Source organism: Macrotis lagotis, chromosome 1 (assembly GCF_037893015.1).
Source record: "Macrotis lagotis isolate mMagLag1 chromosome 1, bilby.v1.9.chrom.fasta, whole genome shotgun sequence".
Classification (NCBI taxonomy): domain Eukaryota; kingdom Metazoa; phylum Chordata; class Mammalia; order Peramelemorphia; family Peramelidae; genus Macrotis; species Macrotis lagotis.
Window position 1 is genome coordinate 427,742,990 of NC_133658.1, and position 15,618 is coordinate 427,758,607.

The following is a 15,618-nucleotide window of genomic DNA, read 5'->3' on the forward strand; positions in this document are numbered from 1 at the left end:
TTCAACTCATACCTGTGCCCTGTTTATATATACTTCATTTAACTGCCCTAATAATGAGAAATTATGATCATATGATTTATCAGTATCATCTTCCCATGAAGGAATATAAATAGTTCAAGGTTATTTATGATTTCTTTTCCCTCTTTACCTTTTTATGCTTTATTTGAGACATGTATTTGAAGATCATATTTTAGATTCAACTCTGATTGTTTCATCAGGAAAGTTTGAAAGTCGTCTATTTTATTGAATATTCATCTTTTCCCCTGAAAGATCATGCTCAATTTTGCTGGGTAGCTGATCCTTCATTGTAATCTAAATCTTCTGGAATCTCATATTCTAAGTCCTAAAATTCTTTAATGTAGAAGCTGCTAAATCTTAAGTTATCTTGACTTTGGCTCCTTGATGTTTGAATTACTTCTTTCTGGCTATTTGCAATATTTTCTCCTTGACCTGGGAGCTCTGGAATTTGGCTATACTATTCCTGGGAATTTTCATTTGGGGATCTCTTTCAGGAGGTGATTGGTACATTGTTCCAGTTTTTATGTTAGCCTAGAATGTTAGTTCTAGAATAAAAGGGCAGATTTCCTTGATAATTTCTCTTTTTTTTTTATCATGACTTTCAAATAGTCCAATAACTTTTAAATTATCTCTCCTAGATCTGTTTTCCAGGTCAGTTGTTTTTCCAATGAGATTTTACATTGTCTTCTAATTTCCATTCTGTTGGTTTTGCTAGATTGCTTCTTGATTTCTTATAAAGCCATTAGCTTCCATTTGCTCAATTCTAATTTTTAAGGAATTATTTTCTTCAGTGAGCTTTTATACCACCTTTTTCATTTAATCAATTCTACTTTTTAAGGAGTTATTTTCTTCAATGATTTTTACACCTCTTTTGCCAATTGGTTAATTATAATTTTTAAAGGTGTTCTTCTCATTGTTGTATTTTTGAACCTCTTTTAACATTTTGGTCTAGTTTGGTTTTTAAGGTGTTATTTTTCGGGTCTCCTCAACAAGTTTCTGACTTATTTTTCATGATTTTCTTGTATCACTCCCATTCCATTTTTTTCTTCTACCTTCTTATTGATTTTTAAAATCCATTTTTAACTCCTCTGTGGTCTGAGACCAATTCAATTTTTTTTTAATGGGGGGGAGGCTTTGGATTTGACTCTATTATTTTCTTCTGAGTATGTGTTTTGAACCTCCTCGTCATCATGAAAACTTTCTATGGTCAGAGTTGTATTGTGTTTACTCCTTTTCCCAGCTTATGACTTGATAGTAATTCTTTGTTTAAGTAGGGTTCTGCTTCCAGTTTGGAGGGTGCAAGTTTATGGAGTTTTGTGTGACTATTTTCAGAAGTACTTCTAGAAACTTGCAAATTTTTATTTCTTCTAAGATGATATGATCTAAACAACACTATTTATGACTCTCCTGACCTGTGATCTGGTCTGTGAATGACCACATACATTCTTTTCTGCCTGTGAGGAAGGTCCTTGCTCCCTTATGGCAATAAATTCTGGGATGCTACTGCTCCTCCTCTCTCTGGGACTGCAATCCAAGACTGCCACACAGATCCAAGTATGGGTAAAGCAGAAGAATCCTTCTCAGTGATGGAAAAGATAGCCCCTATAATCCACTTCCAACTCCCCAGTCATCTGTGGGCTGAGAGCTCTAGAAGCAGTTACTGTCGCTGATTATAATGCCTCCCACGGTTTGCTGCTGACCTGGCTTGCACTGGTTTCTGTTATACTGTGCTCCACTCTCACCCCAGTGGGACAGACCTTTCCTGCTAAACTTCTAAGTTGTCTTTGAAGACCATGGGATGAGAGTCTGGAAACCACCATTGTTGTCATTTATTCAGTAAACCTATTGTGGGCTCCTGGAGGTCAGTCTGCACCAGCTTAACCAGTGCTACACTGTCTCCTCTCTCACTTTGGTGCAACAAACCACCTTTCCTGGTGATCTTCTAAGTTGTTTTGGACTAGAAATTTGTTTTTCTCTGTCTTTTTGTTTAGAATTTGTTTAGAATTGTTTAGAATTATTATTTAAAGGTATTTGGAGTAGTTTGGGGGAGAGTTGGGACAAATGCCTGCCTTTGCTTCACCTTCTTGGTTCCACCTTTGCAGGCTCCCTGTTACTTCTTGATTCTTCCTCCATTCCACATTTTTTGGTAAATCTTTCTGAGTATCTTACAGATATGTTTCTGAGTGCTACTTAAAACTCAAATTTTATGTATCCTCTAATTTGAATGTTATTTTGATCATAGATCCTGTATTCAAGTAACTAAACCCATCTTAATCATTCATGTCTTTGACTGTGAAATCTTCCAGTGAATGAATTAACAAAAAAAACATTTATTAAGTATTATCTATGTTAATTACTGTGCTAAACACTAAGGATACAAATACAAAAAAGGGCCAGTCCTTGCTTTCAAGGAGCTTACATTCTTTATATTAATTTTGTTTGACTTTGTCTATTTGACCTAGATTGGAAGTTCAGCAGCCACTCATAGACTCAATACTACTGTAGATCATCAAGAAAGCTCTGACCTGCTCTTTTTCTGACCTAAGACAGTTTGTCCTTCCTTTCCCAGCCTGGTGGCACCCTTCTTCAATTCAGGGCTGCTGAGTTCATGTCATTGACCTTCATCTCTGGCAAGCTCCATCAGTAGCAGCAATTATGGACCAGTGGACACAGTAGACCCAGCAAAGAACACATATTCTAAGAAGAAGAGACAAAAACATACAGGGGAGTGGTAACTTGAGAAGGAAATTTTATTCTGGCTTAAGTACAGAGCTAATGGGTTACTTCATAGGGAAGCTGATTGATAAATCCTTTCTCCAAAAAGAAATAGCATTGATTCTAATTTAAGTACCCTAAGAAACATGTAAAGGGAAGAATAGGGAATACATAGTGTTACAGAAAGGTGATCATGACGACTAATTGTCAACCCAGACAAACTAAGTGTTTATTTCCATGCATTCTGTCTTTCTAAGACATTATCAAAGAGATGAAGAAGCCAGTGCATGCTGATGGCTGTATACCAGTACTATATGTGTGTGTATGTTTGTGTGTGTGTGTCTGTGTGTGTGTCTAACTATTTTGATTTATGGATTTTTTTAAAATTTTGTTTGTTTGTTTGTTTGGGGAGAGAGGGGGGAATGAAACAACTTCTAGTTCTCATCCCAAGAATTTCAAGGATTTGGACCTGATAGAGTCCAGCCACTAAAAAAGAGAGTGAATAGCAGCACTGCACCAGAAAGAATAATATCTTTGTATTTCTTTGTATTGTAGGTCAGGGAAAGTCAAGCAATTAGGTAAGGCTGTTTAGAGGCTGTCTTTTTAATACAAAGAATTCCCCAGGCTTAGGATGGTCTGCAATTGAGACTTTGACAAGAGGAAGTTATGTTCTCAAAATAGTTTGTGTTTGACTATATATATACATATATATGGACAATAAACTATTTGAATTCAAAATAAATAAAATAGACAGTATGACTATTACTAGATGACTGAATTTACTTCAAGATCCAAAAAGATCCGTTAAAGGACATGTAATCTCTACTCCACACCCTTTGAACCTTGGCAGAAGAAATGTGGCGTAAGGATAGAAGCAGCTGAGTGATACAGGAATGGAGAACTAGGACTGAGATCAAGAAAATTCAAGGTCAAAATTGGCCTCAGTTATTTACTAGCTGTGTGGTCCTGGAGAAGTCACTTAACTGATGTTGGCCTCAGGTTCCTAAACTGTAAAAGGGATAATAATTTTCTAAATTGCAGAGCTCTTGTAAAGGTCAAATGAGATAATTATAAAGTGCTTAGCTTAGATGTCTGGCACATTATTGGCACTATATAAATGATTATTCTCTCACCTCAAACTCTAAAGAGTTACATAAGTTCAAGTTATTATGAATTTCAGAGTTGTTTCTTCTGATGTGAACAAGGTGGGCTTTTGCCACAATTTGGGTGACTGACAATAGCTCTAGTCAAAGATCATGTTCTATTGGGTAAAATCACAGTTTACTTTGGAAAACTCTAAAATGTTCAAGAACAGGAAAGGACTAGGCTAACAACTGGATTCTGACTCTTACTTCCTTACTCATTTCTGTAGGTCCAATCTTTTTCTCATCTGTAAACAGAGAATTGAATTAGATAATCTCTAAGATTCCCTTCAGCTCTGACATCCTATGATACTTTGACATTCTAATGATTTTCCCTGAAGATAATTTTTTAAGAGCTTGCCACATGCTAACCATGTCTATACATTTAGTAAAGGAGATTTGTAATTTCATTGGAATAAGAAAATCTCTATAAGTAAACTTTTCCTACCAACACAGAGTAGCAAATATCCTTAAAGAGTGGTCTGGTATACTGAGAGTTTAAATGACCTATCAGTGTGTATCAGAGGCTGAACAGAACCCAAGATTTCCTGGCTCTATAATCAGTTGTCTAATAACTAATCTAGATTTTATTCACTTCTTTAAGTCATGCCCAATTCTTTGGGACTCCATTTGGAGCTTTGCCAATTCATTCTCCAGCTTACTTTACAATTGAGGAAATGAAGACAAATAGGGATAAATAAATTGTCCAGGGACATACACCTTGCTGTTCAATTATTCTGGTATAGATCCACTATTTACTTATTCATGAATGCCAGTACTGTACTATGTTCTAGGGGGTATAAATACAAAGTATTGTTCAATCCCTACTCACAAGCAATAGGAGACAGCAGTTACATATAATAATAATAATAATAACAATAATAATAATAATAATAAACAGGGATGTAATGGAGTGTTCAGAAAGGATTAGCATCTTTTGGGGGGGGGATTGCCAGGTCTTTTTTAGGGCTGCTCTTCCACCTTTGGTTTTCAGATTACCAAAAAAAAAAGTCTAGTTCCAGGACTATACCCATGATTTTTCCTTCCTTGAAGAAACTGCCAGAAAATGTACTCCTTTAGCATTCCCATGGAAGATCATATCTATGCAACTAGGGTTCTATAAGACCTTAAATTAAAGTAAATTCAAAAATACAATATAAGCTATGCTGTATGGTGGGAAAAAATCAATGAAGAGAAAGTAAGGAGCAGAGGATGGCATCTAGGTCATAAGTCTGAGTAAGTAGGAGGATAGTGGTCTCCTGGACAGTAAAAATGAAGTTTAAAAGGATGAAGGACTTGGGAAGAAAGATAATGGATTTAGTTTGGGATATGAGTTTAAGAAGTCAGAGATGTTCTGTTTAACATTTCTTGTAAGCAGTTAGAAAATTGAATCTAAGAATTAGAAGACAGTTTAGGGTTAGATAAGTAGATCACAGAAATGATAACAATCCATGGGAGGTGATGAAATCATCAAGCAAAAAATTTTAAGGAAGAAGAGACCTGGCAGGAATGACCTGGAAGAAGATTCAGAAAGGAGACTGCCTAATTTTAACAAATACGCTAGAAATCTTATTGCAAGAGAATCTTTTAGATAGCATCTCGCTCTCCCATGTCAACTCTTTCTATAGTTAACAAAAAATTAGCACATTGGGATCTTGTATTCTCTGAACCTTGTAAAACAAGCATATAATTGTAAATGTGTAAACTGCTAAAGAATGTTGCTTCTTAAATTTTGTCTGTTCCCTTCTCATACCTTCTTCAAGTTGTCTCTTCATATGTATAAAATTATTATAATGATTTGATGGAGATATATAAGTAGGTATATGGGATGATAGTTGCTATATTTCTTCTGCTGTCATTTTTGTCAGTAAAAAAATAAACATGATTTCCTCTCAGGTCTTATGTCTTTCAGATATTTTGAGTTCTGATTCCTTAGCACCCTCAAATTTGTGCTGTTCCCATCATATGTCTCTTCTATGCATATTCAATATAGCCCAAAAGTGATTCTCATATTCCTTTTCTTTAGCAGTATTTTTCTTTCTTCAAGTAGCACCCTGGGAACTGTGAAGTTAGGATTTTACATTCACTATCATTGATGGAGAAAATAATTTGTTAATATTAATCATAACAGATCCTTTCCATTTTTTCCTCTGCTAATTATCTTCCTTTAATTTTAATTCCTGAAGATTTTCAGAAAATTTTGCTTAATTGGGTCTTTCTCCAAGTTTTCCTAAAAGCTTAATTTCCCTTCCCTACATCTCTGTTTTATGAGGAAAACACTGATCATAAATAAGCACCATCCTAAAACAATATTCTACACCAGTGTTGTCAAAAACTTCATTATTTCTCTTATGGACAAAAAAAGATCAAATATTTGCTAGCTAAAATGGAACTCCTAGATGTCAAAATACATCATTTTCCTAAACCAATGCTAGTTAGTACCTTCTTTATAATTTACAGTTTTGGTTGTCTAGTAAGAAATGGCTGGGGAAGCCAGTTTCAGGGAAATTTGAAAAATCTTGCATAAATGGATACAGAATAAAGTGAGAGTGATGTAAGAGAAAAGAAATGCTTGTTAATTGGGGAAAAATCAATTAAAAAATAAAGTTGGCTAAAATACTAAGAATTTAAACTGTTTTGCCCAGTATCACACAGCTGCTGTAAGTCAGAGGTGAGGATTATAAATAAATAGGTTTGCTTCATCCCAAAACTGGTCTGCTCTCTGCTATACCATACCATTTCTAATATTTACAGATATAAAATTATATACATTGTCATTATTGGACTTTCTTCCTTTACTCCTCTCCAAGCTTTATGAGGACTACTTTATATTTTTTCTTTCTTTTTATAGGTTGCCTTGGCCAAAGAATTCATCACTGGGTACTCTGCCTTCTTGTGATATACCACTCTGAACTTAACTAGGCTGCTCTTCAGACAGTTTGTTGTGGAGATGACACTGGAAAAAATTCCAGCTTAGATAAAACTGATCATTGCTTGACCTACACTAGCACAACCTTTGAAAACCTAGTATTACTCCATACTATGATGAGGCATAGAAGTCAGACTTTATCTCCATTGAATCAAAAGCTCTGCCAGAGGGGAACAGTCTTCAAAAGATTTTTGTTATTGAGAATGATCTTCCCATTGTTATCAATTAGTCATTCCATGTTTTAGAGGCTAGTCCTAGTGAGCTGCTTTAACTGGGAAAAAATTAATAAGGAATATTACAAAGTACTAAAAATAACTCAATCAAATGGCTCTATGATATGGTTTTGCTATAGATGCCAATTCATTCATATAAATCCATCCTGACTAAATCTTATCCATATTCTCTTACAGATGTCAAGGACTTCTACATACATTATAGCATGGGGCTATAGCAAAGAGTCCTAGGAAAAACTATATGGATGGAAAGTTAGTCTCAGAGTCAGGAAAATATGAGTTCCAATTCCACCACTAACACATGCTAGCTATGTGACTCTGGTCAAGTTACTTGACCTCTTAGTGCCCTAGGCTGAGTTCATAATGTTCTAAATTGTCTGCAGCTACTAACAAAACCACAAAAGAAATAAATAAAAGAGTCTGAATTTGTCAGCATAAGTCCTGGGTTCAAAAACCACTTTCTCCTACTGTTATTTCCTATAAGACCTTAAAGTGAAACATTTCCCCTTTCTACCCCTCAAGTTCCATCTTTTTAAAAGGTGAAGCTTGAACAAGAAGATTGTTAACATTTCTTCTAGCTCAAGGACCCTATTGCATTTGACAACAAAACAACCACATAAACCTGACTGGGAAGGTGAGCATACCCATTTAAGCAATGAGGGAACTGAGGTTGAGAGTAGTATTCCATGTCTTATTGCCATTTAGCAACACAGTGGCATCACTCAGTTGTGTCATATTTGAGATGTGAAGCCATATCTTTTGTCTCTAAGTAAAACACTCTTTTTGTACACTAGGGGAATCTTAAGCATTAAAAATGAAATAAGGGATTTTACCCAAACAGATTCATGAATCAAAAACCAACACAAACCATTCTAATTGACTAGCCACTGGAGTGACCCCAAATATTATTACTGAAGCATGAATCTAATGGAAGTCTTTTTGGGGGGAGTTCCATTTAAAAACAACCCTAATGAACTGATTTAAACCCAAACTAAGCCTGAATATTTCTTAAACTATTAGCCTGGAACCAAACCAACAATTCATATTATCTCTAAACTGACAGAACTAAACCAGTATTTAATTCATTCAGTTCAGGTCTCTAAATCAAAAAAGTCCAGGTCACATGCAAAAGTGTATTTATGAAACAACAAAAATGGTTTTGGTTACATAAAATTTAATTAACTGCTAGGATCATGATATCTTGAAAAACTGAAGACTTTCAAACTTCAGTTGAATGTCCCATGAGGAACTAATGGAGAACATGGGCAATAAACAGTCAGGTAAAATAGGCAGGAATAAATGGGTCATCATCTGTCACTGAAACAAATATCAAGCCCAATTTGATCCCAATCATCTTATTATTTGAGCTATAAGAGATAGAAAGAGCTTCCAATTGGAACCCCATGTGCCCAAATGGGACAATATTCCCAGATGTCTTTGTATAAGTATAGGATTGAGACTAGGATTATAAAGAAATCAGGAACATACCAAATTATTAATTTATAATGATAACTCATATGTTGATCATACTTTACATATAAATAACTTCCCTTTCTATAGCATTTTAGGGTTACAAAATATTTTCCTCACATCATACCTATAAGATAGGATTCTGTAATGAAAGAAAACAGATGAAGTCACTCTTATCTTCAGGACACTGGACCATTTTCATTGGGATGTATGTATTCTGGTTTTAAGACACAGGTGCTCAGAGAACAAATTACATGATAGCAAACTCTAAATGGTCTCTTGTTTCCACTTTTTCCTCATGATTAACAGAAGCAGGTTGGGAGAAAGGGAAGTTACATAAAAGAGAATTAGATTCTAAGCCAGGAGGAGCCAGCCACTCACCAAAGCTCCTCAAGTATCTGGGGTTCATCTTTACTGTCTCTGGAATGTTCCCTGAAACCCTTTCTTTCTTTCTGGGACTTTTGTGAGGGCTTCCTGAACAAAAAAATAAGGCAACTAGATCAGAGGCTCAGAGAAGTAAGTTTGAAGTGTGGCCTCTGGATGCCCCTTCTGCCTTATGTTAAATTACCTGAGTATAGGTGACCAAAAAGCATTTCTGAGATAGATATATCTAGCCTTGGAGGCAACCTTAGAAGTTAGAGATGAGCTGTAAATCCTGGTCCCCTTGGTCAATATCTAGCCAGATGTCCCCTGCAATTACTATATCCATAGCACTTTCTATTAATTTTTTTGTTTTATTTTTTTCTATTTTTCCTAATTCCATTTACAATTTTAATATTCATTTTTTGTAAAATTTTGAATTTCACATTTTTCTACCTCTCTCCTTTCCTTTCCTGTTCCCTGTGATAGCAAGTAATCTGATATAGATTATACACATTAAACATTTCCATATTAGTCATGCCCTAGCACTTCTTGGAAAACAAGGTGAAACAGTGGACAGTGCACTGACCTTAGAATTCAAATCCAGCCTCAGACACTTACCACTTAGTAGTAAGTGTGACCTTGGGCAAGTCACTTAACCCTGATTACCTCACAACCAGGGCCATCTCTAGTCATCCAGATCCATATCTGGCCACTGGACCTAGATGGCTCTGGAGGAAAAGGTGAAGCTGGTGACTTAGCACAGCAACCCCTCATTCAAATCCAATTCATGAGCTTGTCATGACTTTGACTCCCTGATGTTATGGTCTTCTTTGAGAATTAAGGACTGCACCATTTTGAAGGAGAACATGACTACTAACAAGAGAAGAAACTTGTCTCCTGATTTTAATGGAGATAGCATTGAATTGAGTCAAATCTTGTAATTTAGGTAACGGAAGTGCATGTCCTCCAATGAGTACATCACAGAAGTTCTGCCCAATATGTTGGAGAATTGCCTTTTCTCCTAGTATAAATGGACCTTCGTTCTTGCCACCTGATCCATTTTATTCTGTTATTTAATTCTTTGATTACATCTTTTTTTTTTCCTGTTCTTTGGAGTTACCTCATTAGCAATACCATGTATGCTTTTTATTCTCATTATGTGCTTCTACATTATTTTCTAGGGCTTAGAACAGTGTCTTGCCCGTAAGTGCTGTTTTTGCCTGACTGAAATATTCATTCTTAATTTTTAATGGAGAGTAGTATTCCATGTCTTATTGACGTTTAGGTAGAATACAGGTAGAAACACATGTAGAATATTGATGTTAAAAATATAGACCTTTGATATCATAAGAAGCTTGAAGTAAGTAAAGGATCTTTAGAATTTTCTGGAGGCAATGCAATCTGGTATTCTCCTTCTGGCTTACTCTGGGCCCAACCCTTTGATTATCTGCACTGTCTGTCCCACTTTACAGGAACCTACAAATTGCTAGGGCATAAAGCCTCAGAAACAAATGGAGAAAAGAAGAAATATTAAACACATTACTTTAAAATAATAATAGTAATTAGAATTTTACATAGCACCTAAATTCAATCTGGTCTTAGACCCTTGGCAAGTCTCTTTACCCTGTTTGCCTCAGTTTCCCACAGTAAAATGGACTGGAAAAAGGAAATGCCATGTCACGCCAATATCTTTGCCAAGAAGACCTCAAATGGGATCATGAAGTCAAACAAAACTGAAAAACAACTGAACAGAATTGAAAGAATGAATTTACTGCAGCTACTAATCCCCTCAGTCTATCAGTGACTCCAATTGCTTTTCCGCCCTTTCTCTTAGTTTTTGCTAACCACAGTAATATGTAATAAACTTTTTTTGTCCCCCAAAAAAATAGGAAGAAGGAAGGAAGGAAGGAAGAAAGGAAGGAAGGAAGGAAGGAAGGAAGGAAGGAAGGAAGGAAGGAAGGAAGGAAGGAAGGAAGGAAGGAATGATTTAAACTGCCCAATCTCAGACAAAAGAATTGAACAAACCATAAAGGAATTTCCAAAGAAAAATCACTAGAATCATATAAATTACAGGTAATTCTAACAAACATTCAAAGGACAGTTAAATATTATATAGTAATTTAAGAAACAGTCAAACACATCATTCTATCAAACTCCTTGAAGGAGATATAGACCAAGTACCCAAACCAGGAAAAGATAAAACAGGAATAGAAAGCTATTGACCAATATTGCTAATGTCAATGTTGTTAATATTTTTAAATGTAGAACAAAATATTAACATAGAGGCTAAAACATATTTAAAAGGTTATACAATGATATAAGGTTGAATCCATTCCAGGAAAGGTTCAATATTGGAAAGAGTTTAAGTATAATAAACTATATTAAAAACAAAAACAGAAGAAATCATAGCATTATAATAATAGAAAAAAGGATTTGGACAAATTATTGTACATATTTAAGGTTTAAAAATAGAAACATTAGCAAGAATAGGAATAAATGGAATTTTTCTTTATATAGTAGCTAACATTTAACTGAAACCAAAAACTGGCATTATCTATAATAGATGTCTTTGTCTATAAAGATGTCCACAGTCACCATTTTTATTTAACAAAATTCCAGAAATGCTAGTTACAGTAATAAGAGAATGAAAAGAAATTGGGGTAATAAGAATGGGCAAAAAGCAAACAAAATTAATGCTATATACAGAAGATATAGAGGTTTACTTATAAACAATTTCTATAAAATTGAAGAATATAAAATTTTTCTCTTTAAAGTTAATCTCTAAAAGAATGTCTTTAAAGATAATATGTAGCTTTTTCCAACAAACATTACAAAATGAATCTAATTAGAGGAAAATTCTCTTTATTACTCAAATCAACTATACATACATATATATATATATACATATATACATATATGTATATATATATATATTCAGACATTCACTCCAGCATTCAATTTTAGTGCTAAATCTATTCTAGATTATTCAATTACCTCTATGTTTTAAAGTATATACACCTTCCCTTCATTCAACACTTCCTTTATTAAAAAAAACACAGATAATAATCCTAACACACATACACATCTACTCAGTTAGTTGGAGGATTTTTTTTCTTTGTAGCATTTCCCTCCCTTATTTCCTTCTTTCCCCCTTTCCCCTTCCATTTCAGGAAATTATTGGGGAAAATAGTATGGCAAAAACTAGTCATAGACTCACATCTCAGTTTATAACAGAATAAGGTCAAAATGGGTACAAAATTTAGACATAAAAAGTGATACAAAAGACCAGCTAACAGATCAAGAAATAGTCTCTGTCAGATCTATGGAAAGGGGAAAAATTTATGATCAAGCAAGAAATTATGTACATTGTAAATTGCAAAATTAATGATTTTGGATGATAATGATAAGGTTTTAGCACTAATAAAACCAATGCTACCAAGATTAGAAGAAAAATAGAAAACTGTGAAACAATTTTCACAGCTAGGGGTTCTGATAAATATATAAAGAATTGACTCAAATTTATAAGATTAAATAATTTCCCAATTGATAAATGATCAAAGATTATGAACAGTAAGTTTTCAAATGAAGAAATTAAAGCTATATATAATCATTTGAAAAAATGCTCCAAATCATAACTGATTAGAGAATTGAAAATTAAAACAACTATGAAATACCTCACACCTATCAGATTGACTAAGATGACAAAAAAGGGAAAACAATCAATATTGGAGTGGTTGTGGAAGAATTGGAACATTAATGCACTATTGGTGGAGTTGTGAACTAATTCAACTATTCTGGAGAGCAATATGGAACTGTGGCCAAAGAGCAATTAAAGTAATCATACCCTTTGATCAAAAAAATGGGAAAATCCCACATCTTCCAAAATATTCATAGCAGCTCTTTTTGAAGTGGCAAAGAATTGGAAATTGAAGAGATGACCATAAATTGGAGAATGGCTAAATACGTTATAGTATGTGAATGTTATAGAGCACTATTGTTCTATAAGAAACCATGAAAGGTCAGGCTCTAGTGAAGCATGAAAAGAATTACAGAACAGATGCTGAGGGAAGGGAACAGAACCAAGAGAACATTGTACAAATTAACAATAACATTGTGGGTAGATCGACTTTGATGGATGCATCTCCTCTCAATAGTTCAGAGAGCTAGGACAACTTTGGGAAACCTGTTATAGACAATGCTATTCCCATCCAGAAAAAGAAAAAAATCAAAACACAATAATAAATAATTAAAAAAAATAAATTACAGACTCTGAATGAACACTATACTCTCTTTTAAAAAAATTCATCCTATGTTTTCCCTTCCAATTCAATGGTTTTCTTTCCTTTGCCTTATATAGAAAATGACTAATATGTAAATATGTTAAATACAAATGTACATGTACAATGTTCACTAGACTGTTCAACACTGAGGGGAAGATAGAAAGAAATAATATAGCCTATAAATATGCATGTGGATGAATATTGAAAACTCTATAGTGTAACTGGAAAAATAAAATAAAATTTCAATTGGGGGAAAAATTATAACATTTGTCTTTCTCCATCCTGTGTGGCAACTTCTATTCACCAGTCCAGAGGTAGGGAACCTTTTTTCTGCCAAGGATAATTTGAATATTTATAACATCATTCAAAGGGTCATACAAAACTATCAACTTAAAAATTATCTTGCTATATTTGATCAAAACATATAATTAATTCACCCCTCAAAAGGCCCTAGATTTATTGAATTTCAGGTCCAGCCTTCAGTTGCCATGGCAGTACCAGACCAAATGATTTTCCTGAACTACTGGCCAGATATTCTGCCCCTGAAATAGACCTTTAAATAAAGATATCAAAAACACTTCCCTTGAGCATCAGCCCACAATAACACTCCCTACTCAGCTGAACTAAAATCTAATTTGGAAATATTTAACAAAAAATACCATAAAACATAGATAACATCACATTTTAAAAGTAAATCAATATGAAACTGCATATTCACATTTGTTTGCAAAGCATTAAAAATATTATCCCTTATAAAAAGATTAGTGACCCCCCATTTCTATTATTTGACACCATTGCTTTAAAGAACATTTACAATGCTTCACCAATAGCCTCTTCCAGTTCTTTTAATACTCTGGTATTATACATATATATATAATCTTGTCTAGCGGTTTATAGTTAGATGGATTCCTTCCAATCAGCTACTTATCTTTGATTTCAAGTCCTTCTTAATTATTTTTACTCCATTTTTAGAACAAAGATCTTTCTCAATCCTAAGGCCATATTTTTTAGATATTTTGAGAACATCTTTTTAACATTTCCCCCTTTTCTTGAGCAAATAAAATTCAATGCTGTCCAGAGCTGATTGGAATTTGTTTGGATTTCTGGTTTTGTTTTGGTTAAGAATTCTTTTCTCTAATTTCTGCCGCTTCCTTCATGGCAGCCCTGCTTGTATCACATGTATATTTTAAATAAAAATGACTTCAATATAACTTAAGAAATTTCATTATCAGTTGAAATAGACCAGTCACAAATTCTAGAATTTTAATAATAATAATAATAATAGCTAACATTTACATAGCACATACTATATATACTGTGCTTTGTGCTTTACAATTATCATGTTATTTGATCTTCACAACAATCCTGGGAATTAGGTGATATTATTATCCCCATTTTACAGATGAAAAAACTGGTAAATAGTTCCAAGAATATCTATTCTTCCTCCAAACTTCTCTTCTGATGCCTCATTGTGGTGTGGAAAGGAACTAGGATTCTTTAAGGCTAAATCAGGGAGCCTCTTCTTCTCTGACTTTCCTCTATAATCTGACTCAAGGTTACCATTCTACTCTATTTTGCAGATAATACAGTGGAAAGATTATTGAATTTGGAGTCCAAGGACTTTGTGATCCTTAGCAAATCATATAATAATAATAATAATAATAATAATAATAGTTATGTAATAACAATAAAACCAATGTTAATTAACATGCATTAATATTTATGTAATAATGAAACTAATACTAATAATAAACTAATATTTATTATGTACTTTTGAAAAGTTTTTTACAAATATTATCTCTTTTAATATTCTCAACAGCCCTGAGATGTTTGTGTGACCCAACTTTATAGATGAGGGCAGATAAAAATTAAATGACTTGCCCAGGATTACATAGCTAATAGACATCTGAGGCTGGATTTGAAATCAGGTCTTCTTAACTCCAGATTCCACTGCACCTCATAACTGTCTCCACTTAATTCAGTTGAACAAAGGTTTTCTTATCTAAAGAACTGGTAAGAAGGCCTACCACAATAGATTAGTTTAAAGATAATTCCATTGATGTATTAGGGTTCAACCAACAAAGATATTAGGTAAGGACTAAGAGATTAATTATTATGAAAAAATATCCTTAAGGGAGTGATTAATTTAACCATAGTGAATCATTGATTCATCTACTAAGACAGGAAAAGGTTACAGTCTGGATTGATGTGCTACATTGCAGGGTTGTTGTGAAGAAACTACTTTGCAAAACAGACTTCTAGACAAGGTTTGACAGATTCTGAGTACTGCACTAATAGCTCTTAAAATCAAGCTGTGAAGAAATTGTGATCTTCAGTGGTGAAGGGAATATCCACAGCATTAAAATAATTTTCTTTGTAGTGCAAACACTACACTATTATTAAAATGTATAGATTAAGACCTTAGAAGATAATATAAAATACAAAAAAAATTCAAAATTTCACAGTAC

At 33.8% G+C, this 15,618-nt stretch overlaps 1 long non-coding RNA gene across 1 annotated transcript in view; it reads right to left on the reverse strand.

Annotated features, from left to right (window-relative positions):
• LOC141518734 (uncharacterized) overlaps positions 1–15,618 on the reverse strand; it is a 56,526-nt gene that overhangs the window by 32,341 nt on the left and 8,567 nt on the right. Inside the window, exon 2 of the long non-coding RNA XR_012477273.1 lies at positions 2,544–2,715. This is a non-coding gene — a long non-coding RNA (uncharacterized LOC141518734). The remainder of the gene's footprint in view (positions 1–2,543; positions 2,716–15,618) is intronic.